Source organism: Porites lutea, chromosome 10 (assembly GCF_958299795.1).
Source record: "Porites lutea chromosome 10, jaPorLute2.1, whole genome shotgun sequence".
Taxonomy (NCBI): Eukaryota; Metazoa; Cnidaria; class Anthozoa; order Scleractinia; family Poritidae; genus Porites; species Porites lutea.
In genome coordinates, this window is record NC_133210.1 from 28,323,099 (window position 1) to 28,347,513 (window position 24,415).

At 35.3% G+C, this 24,415-nt stretch overlaps 1 long non-coding RNA gene across 1 annotated transcript; it reads right to left on the reverse strand.

Moving 5' to 3' along the window:
* Window positions 1-15,871: 15,871 nt before the first annotated feature.
* Window positions 15,872-18,301, reverse strand: LOC140951006 (uncharacterized). The gene is made up of 3 exons (XR_012167233.1): window positions 18,169-18,301; window positions 16,723-16,823; window positions 15,872-15,918 (listed from the first exon to the last, which is right to left on the reverse strand). It is a non-coding gene; the product is annotated as an uncharacterized lncRNA (long non-coding RNA).
* Between the last annotated feature and the right edge of the window lie 6,114 nt (window positions 18,302-24,415).

The window sequence follows — 24,415 nt, forward strand, 5'->3', positions numbered from 1 at the left end:
ATTTCACATCTATCTCAAGCTTGCTTAGGCCTAATGATAAATAACCTTTCAAATCATCGCATAGGATAAAAATCATATACAAATCAATTATTTAGTATTTTAATTATCATTTCATTGTCATATTTCCTGGCTGAATTACCTTAAAATGATCAAAACTAAGGTTATGTTACATCAACATCTGTTGTTTTTGTGTCAACTGGAAACAACAGTCAAACAAAGTTGGCTGTTGATGTTAAAGAATAACTTCTCCTTGATATTATTTAAGCCTTTGGAAACCTAGCCTGTACACAGACGTTGTTTTATTTTTCTTTTCGTTCTTTTGGAAAACATCGGCGTGCGCGAGAGCGAAGCGAGCACGCGAGCGCGGACCGCGAGAAAGAAAAATAAAAACTTCTATTTCCTTCTTTCCCTACCCCTACCCCTTTGCGCTGGCGGTCAATAAATCCCCCGCGGTTTATTTTTTATGACACGCGCTTGACGGAGGAGAAAAGAGAGGGTCTGTGAACAGGCTATTGGAAACCGAAATAACTAAACCGTATTAAGTTAGGATCAAATTATTACGATTAAACCAACTTGATTAATCAGACTGCTGTGGAAGTCTTCTCTATTTCTTTGTTGAAAAGGGACATAGATTAGATTTCCTTGGCTTGGGTGATAACTCAAGTTAATTTGACATTCATGCTCTAGGTTCGGTTGTAGGCATAAATATATAAACAACTTTTTTTTGCTTAGTGTCTTCTTTAAATTTTCCGCTAATTTCTCGGCAGTGACTTTAATTGATACATTAAAATCGGCTTTCCCATAAAAGACTGACTGGAAGATTCTTCTTATATATATATTTTTAATTTAAATAACGCGTTCGGCTAGTTCCAGTCTTTTGTGGGAAACCTGGTGTAAAGTATCCATTCCGGTCTCGACAACTGAAACATCTCTAGGGAAATTAGCCCAAATTATTATTGCGGCAACTTTTCATTATTATGCGGCTAAACATCGCGGCCAAGTTTTTCCAGCTAAATTTTACTTTATAGGATAAAAAAAATACATTCCCGCTAATTTCCTTTTTCGTTTCGAAATACGAAAATTTCTCCGTTATTTTCATTGGAAGTAAAAGGATCCACAACTTAACTTGAATGAAATATTTATTTACAAAGTCGCTTTAGATCTAATCCCTTTGGCGAAATTTGAAGGCGAAATCTATTCGGTACTGATTGTAAATAACGCCATCAAAATTCATAATAGGGGAGGCAAAGTTGAGATATTGAATTTTAAACTAAACATTAAGACCAAAACTCAATCGCGGCACTTCGGCATTTTAGGATAAATGATAATAAACAGTGCGAGAATAAAATCTTATTTTCAGCAGCAAATTTCATTTCATTGAGACCCAAACATTAAGCACTAAACATTAAAATACGGCGAGAGAAATCCAGCATCAGTTGGTTCGCAGAGGGAGATTATTATTGACTTGTGCTCTTTGGTGAAGTTTGTGAAATGAAGGTCAGTCAGACCAGCGCGATTCTTTGTTCAATTCTCTGCCTTCGTCTCTGACGGAGACCCACTGAAGACTGATTTTCACTTTCTAGCACCCTCTTTTTCTCTTGTCCGAGTCTCTGGGTATTTTCACGATATATTGACTTTGTAGATACGCTTCTTCACCTAAAACAAATTGTATTTTCACTGAGAATTATTTTGGCCGGTGTGGTATTGTGACATAAATGAATAAGACCCTGAGGGCATGAGGAGCAAACTCTCATTTTCCTTCACGCTGCCCACCCCACTTAGGAACAAACGGCTAAATTTTCCAAGTGTTCAACTGCTCCCTACTTGAGTGAAGGGATCAGATAGAATAGACCAGGTTTTAAAAGTGTGGAAGCAGACTGGAAGCAGACCAACAGAGGCAAAAGAAGGGTACACAACTTTTTTTTATTTTTTCTTTAGTGTAAAAATATGCGCATCAGAGACAAGTTTTATTTCTTCAATGAAGTATAGTTACCTTCAGCACCAGTGATGTTTACTTTGTAATCAAGCTACTTGAGTGAACCACATATACACCTTAAGGGCTCGGACACAAAAAAACATTACGCCCAGTGAACATTGGTTTACACCAGTGACATAAACACAAGAAAAATTGAAATTTTCCTCTTTCCTTGCTTTTTTAAAAAATAGGCCTTGAAATAATGTTTGCTGACCATCCGGTTAGAAAACAAGCCTACCTACACTGAAAAATAAAAATTTTACCAAGTCGCCATATGGAGATGTTTTCAAAGGGGTTAACCCATGATTTGGGTAAAAAATGGCAATTTTTTCCTTCCTAGCTTTTACAACAGATAGGCCTTGAAATAATCTTTGCTGACCATCCAGTTAGAAAACAAGCCTACCTAGACTAAAAAATAAGGATTTTACCAAGTCGCCCTATGGAGATTTTTTTAAAGGAGTTAACCCATGATTTTGGTCAAAAATTGGAATTTTCCTCTTTGCTTACTTTTAAACAAAATAGGCCTTGAAATAATGTTTCCTGACCATCCAGTAAGAAAAAAAGCCTACCTAGACTAAAAAATAAGGATATTACCAAGTCGCCCTATGGAGATTTTTTCAAAGAGGTTAACCCATGATTCTGGTCAAAAATTAGAATTTTTTCCCTTGCTTGCTTCTAAAAAAAACAGGGCTTGAAATAGTGTTTGCTGCCCATCCGGTTAGAAAACAAGCCTACCAAGACTGAAAAATAAGGATTTTACCAAGTCACCCTACTGATATTTTTTCAAAGGGGGTAACCCATGATTGTGGTCAAAAATTTGAATTTTCTCCTCTGCTTCCTTTTAAACAAAATAGGCCTTCAAATACTGTTTGCTGACCATCCGGTTAGAAAACAAGCCTACCTAGACTTAAAAAAATAAGGATTTCACCAAGTCGCCCTATGGAGACTTTTTCAAAGGGGTTAACCCATGATTCTGGTCAAAACTTAGAATTTTTTCCTTTGCTTCCTTTTAAACAAAATAGGCCTTGAAATAATCTTTGCTCACCATCCAGTTAGAAAACAAGCCTACCTAGACTAAAAAATAAGGATTTTACCAAGTCGCCCTATGGAGATTTTCTCAAAGAGGTTAACCCATGAATTTGGTCAAAAATTGGAATTTTCTTCTTTGCTTACTTTTTAACGAAATACGCCTTGAAATAATATTTGCTGCCCATCCGGTTAGAAAACAAGCCGAACTAGACTAAAAAAATAAGGATTTTACCAAGTCGCCCTATGGAGATTTTCACAAACGGGTTAACCCATGAATTTGGTCCAAAATTGGAATTTTCCTCTTTGCTTACTTTTAAACTAAATATGCCTTGAAATAATGTTTGCTGCCCATCCGGTTAGAAAACATGCCTAACTAGACTAAAAAAATAAGGATCTTACCAAGTGGTGCTATGGAGATTTTTTTTTAAAGGGGTTAACCCATGAATTTGGTCAAAAATTGGAATTTTCCTCTTTGCCTTCTTTTTAACAAAATACGCCTTGAAATAATGTTTGCAGAGGATCCGGTTAGAAAACAAGCCTAACTAGACTGAAAATAGGGATTTTACCAAGTCGCCCTATGGAGATTTTCTCAAAAGATTAACCCATGAAATTGGTCAAAAATTGGAATTTTCTTCTTTGCTTACTTTTTAACAAAATACGCCTTGAAATAATGTTTGTAGAAGATCCGGTTAGAAAACAAGCCTAACTAGACTAACAAAATAGGGATTTTACCAAGTCGCCCTATGGAGATTTTCTCAAAGGGTTAACCCATGAAATTGGTCAAAAATTGGAATTTTCTTCTTTGCTTACTTTTTAACAAAATAGGCCTTGAAATAATGTTTGCTGACCATCTGGTTAGAAAACAAGCCTAACTAGACTAAAAAAATAAGGTTTTTACCAAGTCGCCCTATGGAGATTTTTTGAAAGGGGTTAACCCATGAATTTGGTCCAAAATTGGAATTTTCCTCTTTGCTTACTTTTTAACAAAATACGCCTTGAAATAATGTTTGCAGAGGATCCGGTTAGAAAACAAGCCTAACTAGACTAAAAAAATAGGGATTTTACCAAGTCGCCCTATGGAGATTTTTTGAAAGGGGTTAACCCATGAATTTGGTCCAAAATTGGAATTTTCCTCTTTGCTTACTTTTTAACAAAATACGCCTTGAAATAATGTTTGCAGAATATCCGGTTAGAAAACAAGCCTAACTAGACTTAAAAAATAAGGATCTTACCAAGTCGCCCTATGGAGATTTTTTCAAAGGGGTTAACCCATGAATTTGGTCAAAAATTGGAATTTTCTTCTTTGCTTACTTTTTAACAAAATACGCCTTGAAATAATGTTTGCTGACCATCCGCTTAGAAAACAAGCCAAACTAGACTCAAAAAATAAGGATTTTACCAAGTCGCCCTATGGAGATTTTTTCAAAGGGGTTAACCCATGAATTTGGTCAAAAATTGGAATTTTCTTCTTTGCTTACTTTTTAACAAGATACGCCTTGAAATAATGTTTGCTGACCATCCGCTTAGAAAACAAGCCAAACTAGACTCAAAAAATAAGGATTTTAGCAAGTCGCCCTATGGAGATTTTTTCAAAGGGGTTAACCCATGAATTTGGTCAAAAATTGGAATTTTCTTCTTTGCTTACTTTTTAACAAAATACGCCTTGAAATAATGTTTGCTGACCATCCGGTTAGAAAACAAGCCAAACTAGACTATAAAAATAAGGATTTTAGCAAGTCGCCCTATGGAGATTTTTTCAAAGGGGTTAACCCATGATTCTGGTCAAAAATTAGAATTTTTTCCTTTGCTTCCTTTTAAACAAAATAGACCTTGGAATAATGTTTGCTGACCATCCAGTTAGAAAACAAGCCTACCTAGACTAAAAAATATGGATTTTACGAAGTGCATTTAAATGCATTTTTAATTTTGTGTCCTGGATAAGACTAATAATAATTATTGTCTTAATATTGAACAAGCAAGCCACATTTGGTTTATCGGGTTCTCTCAAGAGCTGGATTACAAAGCAATCTATATGGTACTTATGATAACCTCAAAAGCCTAAATGTTGAAGACTTGATCCTGTTTGTTTGTGGCGTACAGTGTAATGCATCTGATCTGGATAAGAAAAACGGGAGCATACATAAGCGTCTAAGTCAAGTTACTATCATAATCATTACAATATAATAATATTATGATTCTGTTTATGAGTTTATATATTTTCTAAGAACCATTACAGTCAAACCCCGTTAATGAGGGGGGCATTAAAAAAGGTCCATATTAACAGGTGTCCATATTAAGTGGATTGAATATGGGGTAAATGTAGGGGTTTCTTTCCCCAGGGACAAAGCAAACTGTCCATGATAATGAGGTGTCTACATTAAGTGGATGTCTGTAAAGCAGGCTTTGACTATACAAAGCACAGGTTTTTTTTTAGTATTGCAAAAGGTACATGTTTTATGTCATTTGTTTTCAGGGTAATTTTGATTTAAGGTGGCCCGAGCCTATTTATTTACCATTTTTAGCACTGAAGGTTCCCGTCTTGAGGAGAAATAAAGCCACCAACTCCAGTATTTCAACCAATCCATTTTCAGCTGCAACAAAAACCCTTGTATTAGGTAATTTATTCAAGTTTGAAAGATTTGCAATCACATTCGCACGTGGGCATTTGGCCTTCAATTATAATGAAAAGAATAAGACGATTGTCATATTTTCTTCATCTTTATCCCCAAGTAGTAAGTTTCCTGTATGAATGTGATGTCAAGTCTAAAAACCTTGAATAAATTAACAAGTAAAAGGGCTTTAAGTGCAGCTGAAAAATGGACGGTTAGAGGTACTGGAGTTGGTGGCGTTGTTTCTCCTCAAAACGGAAACCTGTGATGCTAATATAGGTTTCGAAAAGAGAGGGACAAATACAAAATACGTTTAATAAATAGAAATTCTTTTATCTTCCCCCCCATTCAGAATAAAGTTGTTCTTCTTGTATTGCCAACTCAAAAATTAGAATTTTTCTCCTTTGCTTGCTTTAAAAAAAAATAGGCCTTGAAATAATGTTTCCTGACCATCCAGTTAGAAAACAAGCCTACCTAAACTGAAAAATCAGGATTTTACCAAGTCGCCCTATGGAAATTTTTTTTAAAGGAGTTAACCCATGATTCCGGTCAAACATTGGAATTTCTTCCTATGCTTCCTTTTAAACAAAATAGGCCTTGAAATAATATTTGCTGACCATCTGGTTAGAAAACAAGCCTACCTAGACTGAAAAATAAGGATATTACCAAGTCGCCCTATGGAGATTTTTTTAAAGCGGTTAACTCATGATTTTGGTCAAAAATTGGAATTTTTTTTCTTTCCTTGCTTTTAAACAAAATAGGCCTCAAAATAATGTTTGCTGACCATCGGGTTAGAAAAGAAGGCTACCTAGACTAAAAAATAAGGATTTTACCAAGTCGCGCTATGGAGATTTTTTTTAAAGGGGTTAACCCATGATTTTGGTCAAAAATTGGAATTTTTTCCTTTCCTTGCTTTTAAACAAAATAGGCCTTGAAATAATCTTTGCTCACCATCCAGTTAGAAAACAAGCCTACCTAGACTAAAAAATAAGGATTTTAACAAGTCACCCTATGGAGATTTTTTCAAAGGGGTTAACCCATGATTCTGGTCAAAAATTAGAATTTTTCCTTTGCTTGCTTTTAAACAAAATAGGCCTTGAAATAGTGTCTGCTGATACTGGTTAGAAAACAAGCCTACCAAGATTAAAAAATAAGGATTTTACCAAGTCGCCCTATGGAGATTTTTTCAAAGGGGTTAACCATGATTCTGGTCAAAAATTAGAATTTTCTTCTTTGCTTGCTTTTAAACAAAATAGGCCTTGAAATAATATTTGCTGACCATCCGGTTAGAAAACAAGCCTACCTAGACTTAAAAAATAAGGATTTCACCAAGTCGCCCTATGGACATTTTTTTTAAAGGGGTTAACCCATGATTCTGGTCAAAAATTAGAATTTTCTTCTTTGCTTACTTTTTAACAAAATACGCCTTGAAATAATGTTTGCTGACCATCCGCTTAGAAAACAAGCCAAACTAGACGCAAAAAATTAGGATTTTAGCAAGTCGCCCTATGGAGATTTTTTCAAAGGGGTTAACCCATGAATTTGGTCAAAATTGGAATTTTCTTGTTTGCTTACTTTTTAACAAAAGATGCCTTGAAATAATGTTTGCTGACCATCCGGTTAGAAAACAAGCCAAACTAGACTATAAAAATAAGGATTTTAGCAAGTCGCCCTAGGGAGATTTTTTCAAAGGGGTTAACCCATGATTCTGGTCAAAAATTAGAATTTTTTCCTTTGCTTCCTTTTAAACAAAATAGACCTTGGAATAATGTTTGCTGACCATCCAGTTAGAAAACAAGGCTACCTAGACTAAAAAATATGGATTTTACGAAGTGCATTTAAATGCATTTTTAATTTTGTGTCCTGGATAAGACTAATAATAATTATTGTCTTAATATTGAACAAGCAAGCCACATTTGGTTTATCGGGTTCTCTCAAGAGCTGGATTACAAAGCAATCTATATGGTACTTATGATAACCTCAAAAGCCTAAATGTTGAAGACTTGATCCTGTTTGTTTGTGGCGTACAGTGTAATGCATCTGATCTGGATAAGAAAAACGGGAGCATACATAAGCGTCTAAGTCAAGTTACTATCATAATCATTACAATATAATAATATTATGATTCTGTTTATGAGTTTATATATTTTCTAAGAACCATTACAGTCAAACCCCGTTAATGAGGGGGGCATTAAAAAAGGTCCATATTAACAGGTGTCCATATTAAGTGGATTGAATATGGGGAAAATGTAGGGGTTTCTTTCCCCAGGGACAAAGCAAACTGTCCATGATAATGAGGTGTCTACATTAAGTGGATGTCTGTAAAGCAGGCTTTGACTATACAAAGCACAGGTTTTTTTTTAGTATTGCAAAAGGTACATGTTTTATGTCATTTGTTTTCAGGGTAATTTTGATTTAAGGTGGCCCGAGCCTATTTATTTACCATTTTTAGCACTGAAGGTTCCCGTCTTGAGGAGAAATAAAGCCACCAACTCCAGTATTTCAACCAATCCATTTTCAGCTGCAACAAAAACCCTTGTATTAGGTAATTTATTCAAGTTTGAAAGATTTGCAATCACATTCGCACGTGGGCATTTGGCCTTCAATTATAATGAAAAGAATAAGACGATTGTCATATTTTCTTCATCTTTATCCCCAAGTAGTAAGTTTCCTGTATGAATGTGATGTCAAGTCTAAAAACCTTGAATAAATTAACAAGTAAAAGGGCTTTAAGTGCAGCTGAAAAATGGACGGTTAGAGGTACTGGAGTTGGTGGCTTTGTTTCTCCTCAAAACGGAAACCTGTGATGCTAATATAGGTTTCGAAAAGAGAGGGACAAATACAAAATACGTTTAATAAATAGAAATTCTTTTATCTTCCCCCCCATTCAGAATAAAGTTGTTCTTCTTGTATTGCCAACTCAAAAATTAGAATTTTTCTCCTTTGCTTGCTTTAAAAAAAAATAGGCCTTGAAATAATGTTTCCTGACCATCCAGTTAGAAAACAAGCCTACCTAAACTGAAAAATCAGGATTTTACCAAGTCGCCCTATGGAAATTTTTTTTAAAGGAGTTAACCCATGATTCCGGTCAAACATTGGAATTTCTTCCTATGCTTCCTTTTAAACAAAATAGGCCTTGAAATAATATTTGCTGACCATCTGGTTAGAAAACAAGCCTACCTAGACTGAAAAATAAGGATATTACCAAGTCGCCCTATGGAGATTTTTTTAAAGCGGTTAACTCATGATTTTGGTCAAAAATTGGAATTTTTTTTCTTTCCTTGCTTTTAAACAAAATAGGCCTCAAAATAATGTTTGCTGACCATCGGGTTAGAAAAGAAGGCTACCTAGACTAAAAAATAAGGATTTTACCAAGTCGCGCTATGGAGATTTTTTTTAAAGGGGTTAACCCATGATTTTGGTCAAAAATTGGAATTTTTTCCTTTCCTTGCTTTTAAACAAAATAGGCCTTGAAATAATCTTTGCTCACCATCCAGTTAGAAAACAAGCCTACCTAGACTAAAAAATAAGGATTTTAACAAGTCACCCTATGGAGATTTTTTCAAAGGGGTTAACCCATGATTCTGGTCAAAAATTAGAATTTTTTCCTTTGCTTGCTTTTAAACAAAATAGGCCTTGAAATAGTGTCTGCTGATACTGGTTAGAAAACAAGCCTACCAAGATTAAAAAATAAGGATTTTACCAAGTCGCCCTATGGAGATTTTTTCAAAGGGGTTAACCATGATTCTGGTCAAAAATTAGAATTTTCTTCTTTGCTTGCTTTTAAACAAAATAGGCCTTGAAATAATATTTGCTGACCATCCGGTTAGAAAACAAGGCTACCTAGACTTAAAAAATAAGGATTTCACCAAGTCGCCCTATGGACATTTTTTTTAAAGGGGTTAACCCATGATTCTGGTCAAAAATTAGAATTTTCTTCTTTGCTTACTTTTTAACAAAATACGCCTTGAAATAATGTTTGCTGACCATCCGGTTAGAAAACAAGCCAAACTAGACTAAAAAAATAACGATTTTACCAAGTCGCCCTATGGAGATTTTTTCAAAGGGGTTAACCCATGAATTTGGTCAAAAATTGGAATTTTCTTCTTTGCTTACTTTTTAACAAAATACGCCTTGAAATAATGTTTGCTGACCATCCGCTTAGAAAACAAGCCAAACTAGACTCAAAAAATAAGGATTTTACCAAGTCGCCCTATGGAGATTTTTTCAAAGGGGTTAACCCATGAATTTGGTCAAAAATTGGAATTTTCTTCTTTGCTTACTTTTTAACAAAATACGCCTTGAAATATGGTTTGCAGTCGACCCGGTTAGAACACAAGCCTAACTAGACTAAAAAAATAAGGATTTTACAGAGTCGCCCTATGGAGATTTTTTCAAAAGGGTTAACCCATGAATTTGTTAAAAAATTGGAATTTTCTTCTTTGCCTTCTTTTTAACAAAATACGCCTTAAAATAATGTTTGCTGACCATCCGGTTAAAAAAGAAGCCTAAGTAGACTAAAAAAATAAGGATTTTACCAAGTCGCCCTATGGAGATTTTTTTAAAGGGGTTAACCCATGATTTTGGTCAAAAATTGGAATTTTTCTCTTTGCTTACTTTTAAACAAAATAGGCCTTGAAGTAATGTTTCCTGACCATCCAGTTAGAAAACAAGCCTACCTAGACTAAAAAATAAGGATTTTACTAACTCGCCCTATGGAGATTTTTTTTAAAGGGGTTAACCCATGATTTTGGTGAAAAAGTGGAATTTTTTCCTTTCCTTGCTTTTAAACAAAATAGGCCTTGAAATAATCTTTGCTGACCATCGGGTTAGAAAAACAGCCTACCTAGACTAAAAAATAAGGATTTTACCAGGTCGCCCTATGGAGATTTTTTCAAAGGGGTTAACCCATGATTCTGGTCAAAAATTGGAATTTTTTCCTTTCCTTGCTTTTAAAGAAAATAGGCCTTGAAATAATCTTTGCTGACCATCCAGTAAGAAAACAAGACTACCTAGACTAAAAAATAAGGATTTTACCAAGTCGTACTATGGAGATTTTTTTTAAAGGGGTTAACCCATGATTTTTTCAAAAATTGGAATTTTCCTCTTTGCTTACTTTTAAACAAAATAGGCCTTGAGATAATGTTTCCTGACCATCCAGTTAGAAAACAAGCCTACCTAGACTTAAAAAAATAAGGATTTCAACAAGTCGCTCTATGGAGATTTTTTTAAAGGGGTTAACCCATGACTTTGGTCAAAAATTGAATTTTTTTTCGTAGCTTGCTTTTAAACAAATAGGCCTTAAAATAATGTTTGCCGACCGTTCAGTTAGAAAACAAGCCTACCTAGACTGAAAAATAAAAATTTTACCAACTCGCCCTATGCAGATATTTTTTAAAGGGGTTAACCCATGACTTTGGTCAAAAATTGAATTTTTTTCTTTGCTTGCTTTTAAACAAAATAGGCCTTAAAATAATGTTTGCCGACCATTCAGTTAGAAAACAAGCCTACCTAGACTGAAAAATAAAAATTTTGCCAACTCTCCCTACGCAGATATTTTTAAAGGGGTTAACCCATGATTTTGGTCAAAAATTGGAATTCTCTTCTTTGCTTCTTTTTCACCAAAATAGACCTTGAAATAATGTTTGCTGACCTTCCAGTTAGAAAACAAGCCTACCTAGACTGAAAAATAAGGATTTTTCCAAGTCGCCCCTATGGAGATATTTTTTAAAGGGGTTAACCCATGACTTTGGTCAAAAATTGAAATTTTTTTCTTTGCTTGCTTTTAAACAAATAGGCCTTAAAATAATGTTTGCCGACAATTCAGTTAGAAACAAGCCTACCTACACTGAAAAATAAAAATTTTACCAACTCGCCCTACGCAGATATTTTTTAAAGGGGTTAACCCATGATTTTGGTCAAAAATTAAAATTTTCCTTTTCGCTTTGTTTTCAACAAAATAGGCCTCGAAATAATGTTTGTTGACAATCCAGTTAGAAAACAAGCCTACCTAGACTGAAAAATAAGGATTTTTCCAAGTCGCCCCTATGCAGATATTTTTTAAAGGGGTTAACCCATGACTTTGGTCAAAAATTGAATTTTTTTCTTTGCTTGCTTTTAAACAAAATAGGCCTTAAAATAATGTTTGCCGACCATTCAGTTAGAAAACAAGCCTACCTAGACTGAAAAATAAAAATTTTACCAACTCTCCCTACGCAGATATTTTTAAAGGGGTTAACCCATGATTTTGGTCAAAAATTGGAATTCTCTTCTTTGCTTCTTTTTCAGCAAAATAGGCCTTGAAATAATGTTTGCTGACCTTCCAGTTAGAAAACAAGCCTACCTAGACTGAAAAATAAGGATTTTACCAAGTTGCCATATGCAGATATTTTTAAAAGGGGTTAACCCATGACTTTGGTCAAAAATTGAATTTTTTTTCTTTCCTTGCTTTTCAACAAAATAGGCCTTGAAATAATGTTTGCTGACCTTCCAGTTAGAAAACAAGCCTACCTAGACTGAGAAATAAGGATTTTACCAACTCGCCCTACGCAGATATTTTTTAAAGGGGTTAACGCATGATTTTGGTCAAAAATTAAAATTTTCCTTTTCGCTTTGTTTCAACAAAATAGGCCTCGAAATAATGTTTGCTGACAATCCAGTTAGAAAACAAGCCTACCTAGACTGAAAAATAAGGATTTTTCCAAGTCGCCCCTATGCAGATACTTTTTAAAGGGGTTAACCCATGACTTTGGTCAAAAATTGAGTTTTTTTCTTTGCTTGCTTTTAAACAAAATAGGCCTTATGTTTGCCGACCATTCATTTAGAAATCAAGCCTACCTAGACTGAAAAATAAAAATTTTACCAACTCGCCCTACGCAGATATTTTTTAAAGGGGTTAACCCATGATTTTGGTCAAAAATTGGATTTCTCTTCTTTGCTTCTTTTTCAACAAAATAGGCCTTGAAATAATGTTTGCTGACCTTCCAGTTAGAAAACAAGCCTACCTAGACTGAAAAATAAGGATTTTACCAAGTCACCCTATGCAGATATTTTTAAAAGGGGTTGACCCATGACTTTCGTAAAAAATTGAAATTTTTTTTCTTTGCTTGCTTTTCAAGAAAATAGGCCTTGAAATAATGTTTGCTGACCTTCCAATTAGAAAACAAGCCTACCTCGACTGAAAAATAAGGATTTTACCAAGTCGCCGTATGCAGATATTTTTTAAAGGGGTTAACCCATGATTTTGGTGAAAAATTGGAATTTTCTTCTTTGCTTCGTTGTCAACAAAATAGGCCTCGAAATAATGTTTGCTGACAATCCAGTTAGAAAACAAGCCTACCTAGACTGAAAAATAAAAATTTTACCAAGTTGCCCTACGCAGATATTTTTTAAAGGGGTTAACCAATGATTTTGGTGAAAAATTGGAATTTTCTTCTTTGCTTCGTTGTCAACAAAATAGGCCTCGAAATAATGTTTGCTGACAATCCAGTTAGAAAAGAAGCCTACCTAGACTGAAAAATAAGGATTTTACCAAGTAGCCCTATGCAGATATTTTTTAAAGGGGTTAACCCATGACGTTGGTCAAAAATTGAATTTTTTTTCTTTGCTTGCTTTTCAACAAAATAGGCCTTAAAAAAAAATGTTTGCTGACCATTAAGTTAGAAAACAAGCCTACCTAGACTGAAAAATAAGGATTTTACCAAGTCGCCCTACGCAGATATTTTTAAAAGGGGTTGACCCATGGTTTTGGTAAAAAATTGAATTTTTTTTCTTTGCTTCTTTTTCAACAAAATAGGCCTTGAAATAATGTTTGCTAACAATCCAGTTAGAAAACAAGCCTTCCTAGACTGAAAAATAAAAATTTTACCAAGTCGCCCTATGCAGATATTTTTTAAAGGGGTTAACCAATGATTTTGGTGAAAAATTGGAATTTTCTTCTTTGCTTCGTTGTCAACAAAATAGGCCTCGAAATAATGTTTGCTGACAATCCAGTTAGAAAACAAGGCTACGTAGACTGAAAAATAAGGATTTACCAAGTCACCCTATGCAGATATTTTTTAAAGGGGTTAACCCATGACTTTGGTCAAAAATTCAAATGTTTTTGTTTGCTTGCTTTTCAACAAAATAGGCCTTGAAATAATGTTTGCTGACCTTCCAGTTAGAAAACAAGCCTACCTAGACTGAAAAATAAGGATTTTACCAAGTCACCCTATGCAGATATTTTTTAAAAGGGGTTAACCCATGATTTTGGTCAAAAATTGGAATTTTCCTCTTTGCTTTGTTTTCAACAAAATAGGCCTCGAAATAATGTTTGTTGACAATCCAGTTAGAAAACAAGCCTACATAGACTGAAACACAAGCATTTTACCAAGTCGCCCTATGGCAATTTTTTAAATGGAGTTAACCTATGGTTCTGGTCAAAATTTGGAATTTTCCTCTTTGCTTGCTTTTAAATGAATCAATTGTTTGTTTCTTCACAAAATGAACTTATAAATATGTTTGATGATATTCTGGTTAGAAAACAATACCTTCTAAACTACAAAAATATTGAATTTAGAGAGTTACTAAAATAAATGTTTTCAAAGTCAGTCAGTCAGTCAGTCTGTCAATTAGCCAGTCAGTCATTCAGTTAGTGAGTCAGCCAGTCAATCAGTCAGTCAGGTCAGTCTGTCTGGCTGTATAGGACACAATGTAGATTGCATGTCTGATCTAACCCACAGTCAGTTTTACATCTCTTCATCTTCCATGTGAAAATCATGAGAACTTTGAACAAAGTTCTTATCACAGTGCCAACAAACAAAATTTTGAACGAGATTTTAGTGATCAGATCCTTCTTAATATTTTAACAAAGTTGTTTTGATAAAGTGCTAAGTTCAACCATTTTTTTGCTATTTTTTTAGGTTGTTGAGTTAAGGCTGCTACTAGCTGCAGATCGCCTTTTCAGCAACACTCTGATAAACTTAATTCATTACTTAATGCTGTAAACCTTTTTCTTAAACTTTCTGAGAGCAACTGTAGACTACATAAGGTTCTTTTAACCAGAAAGTGACTTGACTGAAAGATAATATGAAACTTCGAAGCACATTAATTAAAGCTTGAAGCATATTGCACGAATTTATCTTTACCTTGGAAAAAAATTAAAGGCTTGTTTCTCCTTTTTAAACCAAACTTTCTCTTGTTTTCTTTCACGTTTCCACATGTTTGTTGACACAATGATTGTGAGCTTTAATGAAAGTTTTCAATATTATTGGATCACTGACAATGTGGTAGTTAAAAATTTTTGCAATGACTTTGCAATTGCAAAAATTAACTGGCACATGAAAATGATGTAAAACTGCTTTGTTGGTAAACTATAGCAGAACTTAGCTTATATTTATAACAGAGTTGTGGCAAAACTGATCAAAAGCAAACTAATACTTATCCAGGGGTAAAAATCAAAAATCTATTTGGCATGATTAATATTATCAAGCCAAATTTTTTAAACTGAGTGGTTCTTTGCACAATAAAGGATTATAAAACTGAATATTTATATGCATTTGCATTGAATAAGATGAAGGCTATGATAATTCCAAAATTCAGTCAGAAAATCAAAGTGAAACTGCTACATGTAACTTGCTTCAGTGATTCAATGAAACTCTCAAATTAATTTTCACCTTCATTTTGCGTAGACAGTGATTTGGATTGCCTTTTGAGCTTGAAATACAGACTGTTTCTCCTGAAAAAGTTAGGGCCATGTGAATTTCTCCAACTACACTAAGCAACCAGATGCTCTGAAAATAAACATTGATTCAACTCACTTTTTTCAGTTAACCTCAATTCTTTGAGTTGTTGCTGATTCTGTTCAAAATCAAAACCAACTCTTCTGCACAACAGCAACTAAAGCAATTTTGCCTTCAACTACATACAAGGAATCAGCTGTCGATACTTTTGCCCTGTACATTTCACTTACTAATTTCTGTAGTTGAAAGATTGTATAAAGAAACCTTGTAGGACGAAAAGCCCAGCACAAAGAAATCTCCACATGCCTTGTATCACGTGAATGTTGTAGCGAACTACTTGGTGTGCGCAAACCAATCAACTCCTTAAAGATGCACTTTATTGTTAACTCCTTTAAAGTGCATTTAAATGCATTTTTAATTTTGTGTCCTGGATAATATTAATAATAATTGTCTTTTGAAAAAGCAAGCCACATTTTGTTTATCTGGTTCACTCAAGAGCTAGATTACAAAGTAACTATATGGTACTTAAGATAACCTGTAATGTTGAAGACTTGATCCTGTCTGTTTGTGGCATAATGCATCTGATCTGGATAAGAAAAACATGAACATGCATAAGCATCTAAGTCAAGTTACAATCATAAACATTACGATAACATTATTCTGTTTATCAGTTCAATCAATATGGACACTGAGGATGCCATTAGAAAAGGTCCATATTAACAGGTGTCCGTATTAAGTGGATTAAATGAATATGAAGAAAATGTAGGGGTTTCTTTCCCCAGGGACAAAGCAAACTGTCCATAATAATGAGGTGTATGTATTAAAAGCAGGTGTCTGTATTAAGCGGGCTTTACAAAAAGTTCATTTTTTATGTGATTTGTTTTCAGGGTAATTTTGATTTAACGTAGATTGCTTCTCAACTTCTTTTGTCTTCTAGCTCTAGGAGATGATGCTGTGATGATTTATGATACAATGTAGCAGAAAAGGGAGGTTGGAAGGCCTACAAGACTACTCCAAGCTAGTAAACTTAAACAACATCTTGACAATGATTGCACATTTATTATATCAACTGATGTTTTGACACTAATGAAAATTTATTTCCAGGTAATGAATGGCAAAAGGTGTAATAATAATAATAATACAAATACTACTACTACTAATAATAATATAGATAATACTAATAACTTCATTCAATGAGATAAAACACATCCCATTCAGAGACTATTAAACTTGAGGATGTAAAGAAATATATATGATCAGAAATTAATGCCCAATTTCAATGGGACTGATCCTTATCACGTAATCGCGATGACAGCCAATTTACCACATGATAAAATTACATTCTAGTTTACCATGGTAGTAGTAACATTAATGAAGGTCACAAACCAACCTATGAACTTGTGATCTCTTTCCCTTGGCAATGATGTCCTTTACACAGCTGCCTCCATTGTTGGCGCCACTCATGAACATGCATCTGAAGATCTGTCCCACCTTGTTCAAAACAAATTGCAACATTAATTTCAACATTAAAAAGATTTCACCTGCATAAGGGTTGTGGAACAACAGTGAGGTAAAAAACCTTCCTGTAGAAAAACTTCTTCTTAGGGAGAAAACCCCACAGCAGCTGTACCTCACATCAGGGCTGTCAATAAAGGCCGGAGGCCTGGGATTGTCCCCGGCTTCAGAGGACAAAACCCAGGAAAAGAGCTGGCAGCCGGCTATTTCACGTGAATTTGTCGCCTACTATTCTTTAGAAATTTCTCCAGTCTTTACAAATAACATGATTTACATTGATTTGTAACACAGATTATGAAACAATCAATGGTTCAAAGCTATTGGCAGGAAGAAATAAAGAAATAAATAAGAAAAAATAAATTATTCATGTGATGTCGCTGAATAAAAAAGCCAAAATTTAATGATGTTTGTGTTCTGTTCAAGCATGCTGGAAATGTATTCTAAGAGGTCCAGATTTCAAAAATTTTCCACGGGGGATGCACCCAGACTGCCCTAGAAACAGGTGTTTTCCATCTCTGCCTACTCCAAAGTTTTTGCCGCCTACTCAAAGCCTTATTGAAATCGTGATAACCCATGACTACATTCATGGCACACAAAAGTAAAATAAAACCAAAGTTCCCTGCTAGCCTGCAAAAACATACATCTCTCCTCACTCATTACAGCTGGGGGATGTTTCACAAGGAGGAATGTCTGCGACTCAGCAACAGAAATTCCACACTGATGACATAAAATCTGTCCCCAATCTATATAAGTCATAAGCACTGATTGGACAATGTAGCAGTTACGTTGTTTAGCTACTGTTTATGAATGACAGACAAGTCAAATGTAAACAAGATGAATCTATGACAAAACAGTCAATATTTGTGGAATATATTCTTCTCTAGAGTTCAAAGAAGCATTTGAAATTTGCTGGAGCTCACTGGCAGATGACCACAATACTTAACCAAAATCGACTAGGAGAAATGCAAAATAGAACAAATTTGCATTTGGAACCCAACAACTGTATCAGATTTATTATGTTAACATTGATTTATATCATCAGTAAGGAATTTCTGTCACTAAGTCACACACCTTCCTCCTTGCAAAACGTTGCCAGCAGTAAGGAGTGAGGAGGCTGTTTTCGCAGGCTAATTCTCCCCTACTACTTATAATAATTATTATTATTTCATATACCTAGCAACTTGAAATTTCAGCGAAAGCCCTGCCACATTCAAAATGACTTCCTGGCCTGTGTCAGCATGCAAACATTTCCAGAACTAAATTTTTTCCTAAAATTCAGTAGGTAACCAATGAGAGTATGAATGAAGGTTCACAAACTAACCTGGCAACTTGTGATCTCTTCCCTGTGGCCATGATGTCCATCACTTCAGATACTCCTCTATTGTTGGAGGCACTTTTGAACATCTGAAGATCTGTCCCAACACTGTTCAACACAAATCTTTGATAATCTCTTCTGCCTGAAAAAGAAAAATAGAAATTGAAGATTGAGCAAAGCTACATATAGTGTACATGATAACTTTAGACTTCCAAGGTATTTTTAAATACAGTTGAACCCCTCCACAATGGTCACCTTGGGGACAGAAGAAAGTGGCTGTTGTAGAGAGGTGAGATCTTTCTTAATTTGGGCACCACACAGCCAAGTATTGGTTGACACTATCAGCTGATATTTTGTGGACATACAGCTATTTCAAAAATCGTTGTCGGAAGAAAAGCAAAAAGTCTTCAAGCCACGACCCTAACATAATGTGCAGGGACATAGTATTACGTAAAACGGCCTCTACAGTCTACTCCATGTATACCTCATACCCTGCGGCCCAATACTTCCTCTATCAGAGCAGGAGTTGCAAGTCATTAGAAAAATCACATACCACCTTGCAGTCTTGGCTTAAAGGCTTTTTATTTTTCTTCCAACAACCTTTTTTGAAATAGCTCTATCAGTCAACATGTCAGCCACGTATCAGTTGATATGTCTGTCTACATTAGTCGGCTGAGTGTCAGTCGACACGTTAGCTGATATCTTGGCTGACAGCTGACCAAGAGGGGGCAGACATGTCAGCCAAGACGTATCCAAATTACACAACATCTAAGAGGTGGCCATTGTCAAGGGGCTTAAACGAGAGTCAGTATTGACTATCCACTAAATAAGTAGCTGTTGTAGAAAGGTGACTCCTTGATGCAGAGAAGCTTGGAGAGAAAGAGATGAATGCCTTCCTGTAGGATGTAGATGAGAAGCTTGTGATAATCAACACAGACACAGTCAAATCCCGGTAACTCAAACCCTCTATAACTCGAACCTCCCGCTGACTTGAAGTAATTTACATTTCCCTTCAGATCACTTTCTATATAATTTTACCCTCAATAACTTGAACTCCTGGTAACTTGAACTATTTTCTCCTTCCCTTGGAGGTTAAATTATTGGGATGTAGAAGTCTTTTCGATCGGCCTTTGAAAGCGTTGAATTCAAGGAAAATCGATTTAAGAGATGTTTTTTACACAGGGGTTTCATTAAACATCGGAGATCAGAGAATTCTCTGTCTACTATGCAGAATTCTTCAGCTAAATTTCAATGAAGTATGGCTTCAGACGAATCTGACATGGATAGTTATGTAAAAAGGAATTATTCCCAGAAATACGTAATTTTAACGCTTAGCCACTTGCTTAACATTAAACATAGGCACGTTAAACGTGCATGAGCTATTTTGAATGCTTCAGTGTAACTTCAATGCTTCGGTGTAACCTTACCAAGAGTGATCAATCTACCTCTTTCATCCTAAATGTAGATTAGGTTTTTGTGCGAAATTGCGTATTGCGGTACAAAATGAAAACGCGAAACGCTCAGCTGAGTCGATCCTCAAGCTATATATTCACTTTCTCTGTCTTTCCCTGTTACATCTGGTGCAAGTTAAACAAATCGTTAAAGTGAAATGAATTTCTACTCACCAAACGTTGATTAGAAGGAAAACTCTAAGGTTTTCTCGGAGTTTCTTAAGCCAAAATGTGACTCATCGAATACTGAATAGTTACGAAATACCAGGATTTTTATCATTGTGGTAGATGGTTGCATCATCATAATTCACGAGGTTTTCACGTGCGATTCTACTCAGTGAAACAGTCTTTAACTCCGACAACTTATTTCTTCATGTTTTAAAAGCTATTGCTTCTCAGAAGACAAGAGCCTTTTTTAAGGCATTGGTTACAAAACGAAACAGGTCTTCATACGTCCAAGTTACTATTTATCATTGTGAAAAGCCAATCTGCATGAGATGTACAGTCACACAGCTGGCTCGTGAAAGTGTTGGACTTTGCCCCCTTTCGTCGTTCGTACGTGAGGGAATTCGAGTTATCACACAGTAAACTAGCTGAGTAAACAGAATTATAAAAATAACTCACGCACACAATTTGCACGTGAAGGTGTTGGTCTTTGGCCCTTTTACAATTCGTACGTTAAAAAAAGGCAAATTCTTCACTACAAAATTTTCTCAAACGATTTTAAGAAATCACCTCGGCTTCATTATAACATCTGCAATTAAATTATGTTTCATGCAACGTCAAGGTTGATAACCTAACATTTATTAACAAAATTTTGTGAAACGGTCTTTAACTCCGACAACTTATTTCGTCATGTTTTAAAAGCTATTGCTTCCTAAAAGACAAGAGCCTTTTTTAAGGCATTGGTTACTAAATGAAACAGGTCTTCATACGTCCAAGTTACTATTATTATTGTGAAAAGCCAATCTGCATGTGATGTACAGTCACACAGCTGGCACGTGAAAGTGTCGGACTTTGCCCCCTTTCGTCGTTCGTACGTGAGGGAATTCGAGTTATCACACAGTAATCTAGTAAACAGAATTATAAAAATAACTCATGCACACAATTTGCATGTGAAGATGTTACAAAATTTTCTTAAACGATTTTAAGAAATCACCTCGGCTTTACTACAACATCTGCAATTAAATTATGTTTCATGCAAGGTCAAGGTTGATAGCCTAACATTTATTAACTTCCAAGAAAATTATCAAACTGCCGAAATATATTTCTACTTATATCATGATTATTGTGTCAACTAGCTTCCTCCAATTTTATTCCCTAACGCCACTGTTTCTACTTAAGTTACGCATCTTTACTAAATAGAACGAAAAAGGTCGGTTGAACTTTGTAAGCGAGAGAATAATATTTTTAAAGCTTGTTTACAGGATTAACAATACTCGATACAGCTTTCAAAAAAATAAGCTGCCTTTTAAACTTCTAAAACCACATTTTATAGGGCGCATACTTTCGAATAAAAGTCTATATCTAAATATCAATTATTGCTTCATTGGAAGAGATTTGAAAATATATGATCTTTTATACTCTACCCAGTTGTAGCAGGTGAAACAGAACTCACACTGACGTGCGTTGTACCGATAGCCGAATTAGGTCAGAAATGCCTCGAAGCAGCATTCACACTTAAATATCAACCCTTAAACAGTTGCATCACTGTTCACAGCGTTTGAATCATGAAGATATTTTATGTAATGCTTCCAAACACCTATACCCGTAATAAAAGACGAAAAAATTGTGAAGGATCAAGATGGCGGTCTCAAAGTGCCCTTGTTCGACCTTTACCAATGTCATGTTTAACTAGATGCTAAGATCTCATTGGTTCCTAAGCATCAACTAATAGTACCTTCAACCTTATTGGCTCTTGCAACAAACATCCGAACATACAAAGTTACAAAGCCACAAAGATACATACGCTCACACCACTGACATATGAGCTATTTTTTCAAAATAGCTCAAAAAGAAAAGACTTCATTTACATGCTAGCAGTTTTAAGCCCAACAAAGCTGACAGGAGACGTGTAAAATATTGAACTGTTTGCTGAAGTGTGAAGAGTTGACTGTATGCTTGCTGCTTTTTTATTTGCACATGAAAAATTATTAAACAAATAGATACTACTGAAACAAAATGTGAAACAAAATGAACAAACCATAGTGGCAAAGTTACAACAGGAAATGCTTAAGCGACAGGAATCAAGTACCTTTATGAATAAAAAGAACGATTTCTTTGTGAACTGCTATGGAATAAATTTGGTGATGTGTACCATATATAATGCTGAGTATCAAATTACTGTGAAGCAAATAATGCAAAATTTGAGATATATCTATTGTAACGATAACTTCTAAAACAGCACATTATAAATTCTAACTGCAGAGGACACAAAGAAGAAAGAGAGCGAATATTTGTTTAAATGTGTTCCGTCTAGTTCTAAAAAAAAGCACATGTGTCGCCAACAGAGGCAGGAAAAGTTTCTAATGTCTTGTGCTTTCACTAGCCACGTCACAACTCTAGGAGTGTGTAACAGGGTTAGAAGTTGATTATAATTTAACAATATGCCTGTGAAGAGACATTTTTAGCTTGTACGTTTTGTTTTCCCATTTCAGACCATGTGATGGTACTTCAGAGAACTGTTTTTTTTTTCAAAGTTCATCTTATGCACGTGCATTCACGTGCCTATGTATGCATGATACATGAAAAGACAAAAGGCAAATTCTCTGGAGGACATCACGACTGGCCTGTATTGAGAAAACAAAACATTACTTCTCTGTTGTAATACACTTCTCTCCAGAATGTTATCCCCAAAATTATGACATAGGAATGGATTAGGATATTATATGAACAGAGATTACAACCCTGTGAACTGAAAAAAAGGGAGATTTCTGGAGCAACATAGCTGCGCCCATGAGTACCAAAGGGGTCACTAGGGGAGTCAGGGGAATGCTCCCCTGGAACAATTTCAAGATATGTGCGTCTAAGATGCCAATTCCTGCATTCTGAGATCGCAGTCAAAGGAAAACAGTGTGAATTTTTAACAGGCAGTGGAAGCTAAGGCCTATTGGTCACTATCACAGACTCATGCCCCGGCCAAAAGGGTAAAAATGGCTGAGAAACCACAGAAAAATGGCAAAGGATTGCGCTAAAAAAGACTGGTTGAACAAAGAAAACATTATCTTTCCTTGGCTAGTAAGAGTTTAAAAAACCTGGAGACTATTATGTGAAAACGGGAAGCCAGAAATATTCAACGAAAACGGGAGGTCTCCGGCCAAAACGGGAGGGTTGGAATCTTTGTATAAAGTCTTACATGAAGTGCATAACATCAAAATTCACTTCGTTGTTCCAGTGGTAAAATAATCTTTGTTAGCCTGCGAGCAAGCTCTTCATTTAGTTGAGGTGGAGAGTTCAGAAAATCATGAGCTTGTAGCACCTCCACCACACAAAATATTTGATTTCAGATTTTGATGCAGAAATATGTACGCAAACAAGGTGTAACATAGGCACGTTTTACGTGCATGAGCTATTTTGAATGCTTTAGTGTAACAGTATCGGTAATCTACTGTCATAATCCTAAATTAAGGCTATGTCTTGTGCGAAATTGGGTATTGCTGTACATTAATGAAAACAAGAACCGCAGCGTATAGCTGATTCGATCTGATAAATTCACCTTTCTTTGTCTTTCCTTCAGACATCTGGTGCAAAATAAACAAATTGTTAAAGTACTATGAATATCAACTCACCAAACGTTGCTTAGAGGGAAGACTCGACAGTTTCAAGGTTTCTTCTTGGTTTCTTGAAATAATGAAGGTCATCGAATACCGAATAGCTAGGATTTTCATCATTGTGGTAGATGGTTGCATCATCATTATTCAAGAGGCTATCCTGTGCGATTCTACTTTAATGAAACAGTATTTAACTCTGACCACTTAATTCTGAGAGTGTTACGAGTTTTTGCTTCTTAAAAGAAAAGAGCCTTTGCTTAGGCACTAGTTACAAAACTACAGGCCCCGGTTGTTCAAACGTTGGATAGCGCTATCCACCGGATAAATCACTATCCAGTGGATAAGTATTACGGAAATCAATTACGCTATCCAGTGGATACAGATTTATCCGGTGGATAGCGCTATCCAACGTTTGAACAACCGGGGCCTGATGATCCCACGTTCAAGTTACTATAATTACTGTGAAAAGCTAGCTAGCTAGTTTGCACGTGAAAGTGTCGGACTTTGCCCATTTCGTGGTTCGTATGTGAGGGAATTGGAGTTGTCTCACAGTAATTGAGTAAACAGAATTATAAAAATAACTCATGCACACAATTTGCACGTGAAGATGTTGGACTTTGGCCCTTTTACAATTCGTACGTAAAAAAATGCAAATTGTTAACACTAGAAAATTTTCTCAAACAATTTAAAAAAATCAACTCGGCTTTACAAGATCTGCAATTAAATTACGCTTCCTGCAACATCAAGGTTGATAGCCTAACATTTATTAACTTCCAAGAAAATTATCAATTGAAACTGCCAAAATATATTTGTACTGATATCATGTTATTCTACTCAATAAAACAATATCTAATTAGTGTCAACTAGCTTCTTCCAATTTTATTCCCTAACACAACTGTTTCTACTTAAAGCCTGGTTTCCATATACTATGATTGCTGTGATCGCTGAGAAAAAAAAAAGTTCAGCGATCGCCGAGATAGAAAAAATGCTATCTCAGTGATCATTGTCGCTGCGATTGCTATGATCGCTGGA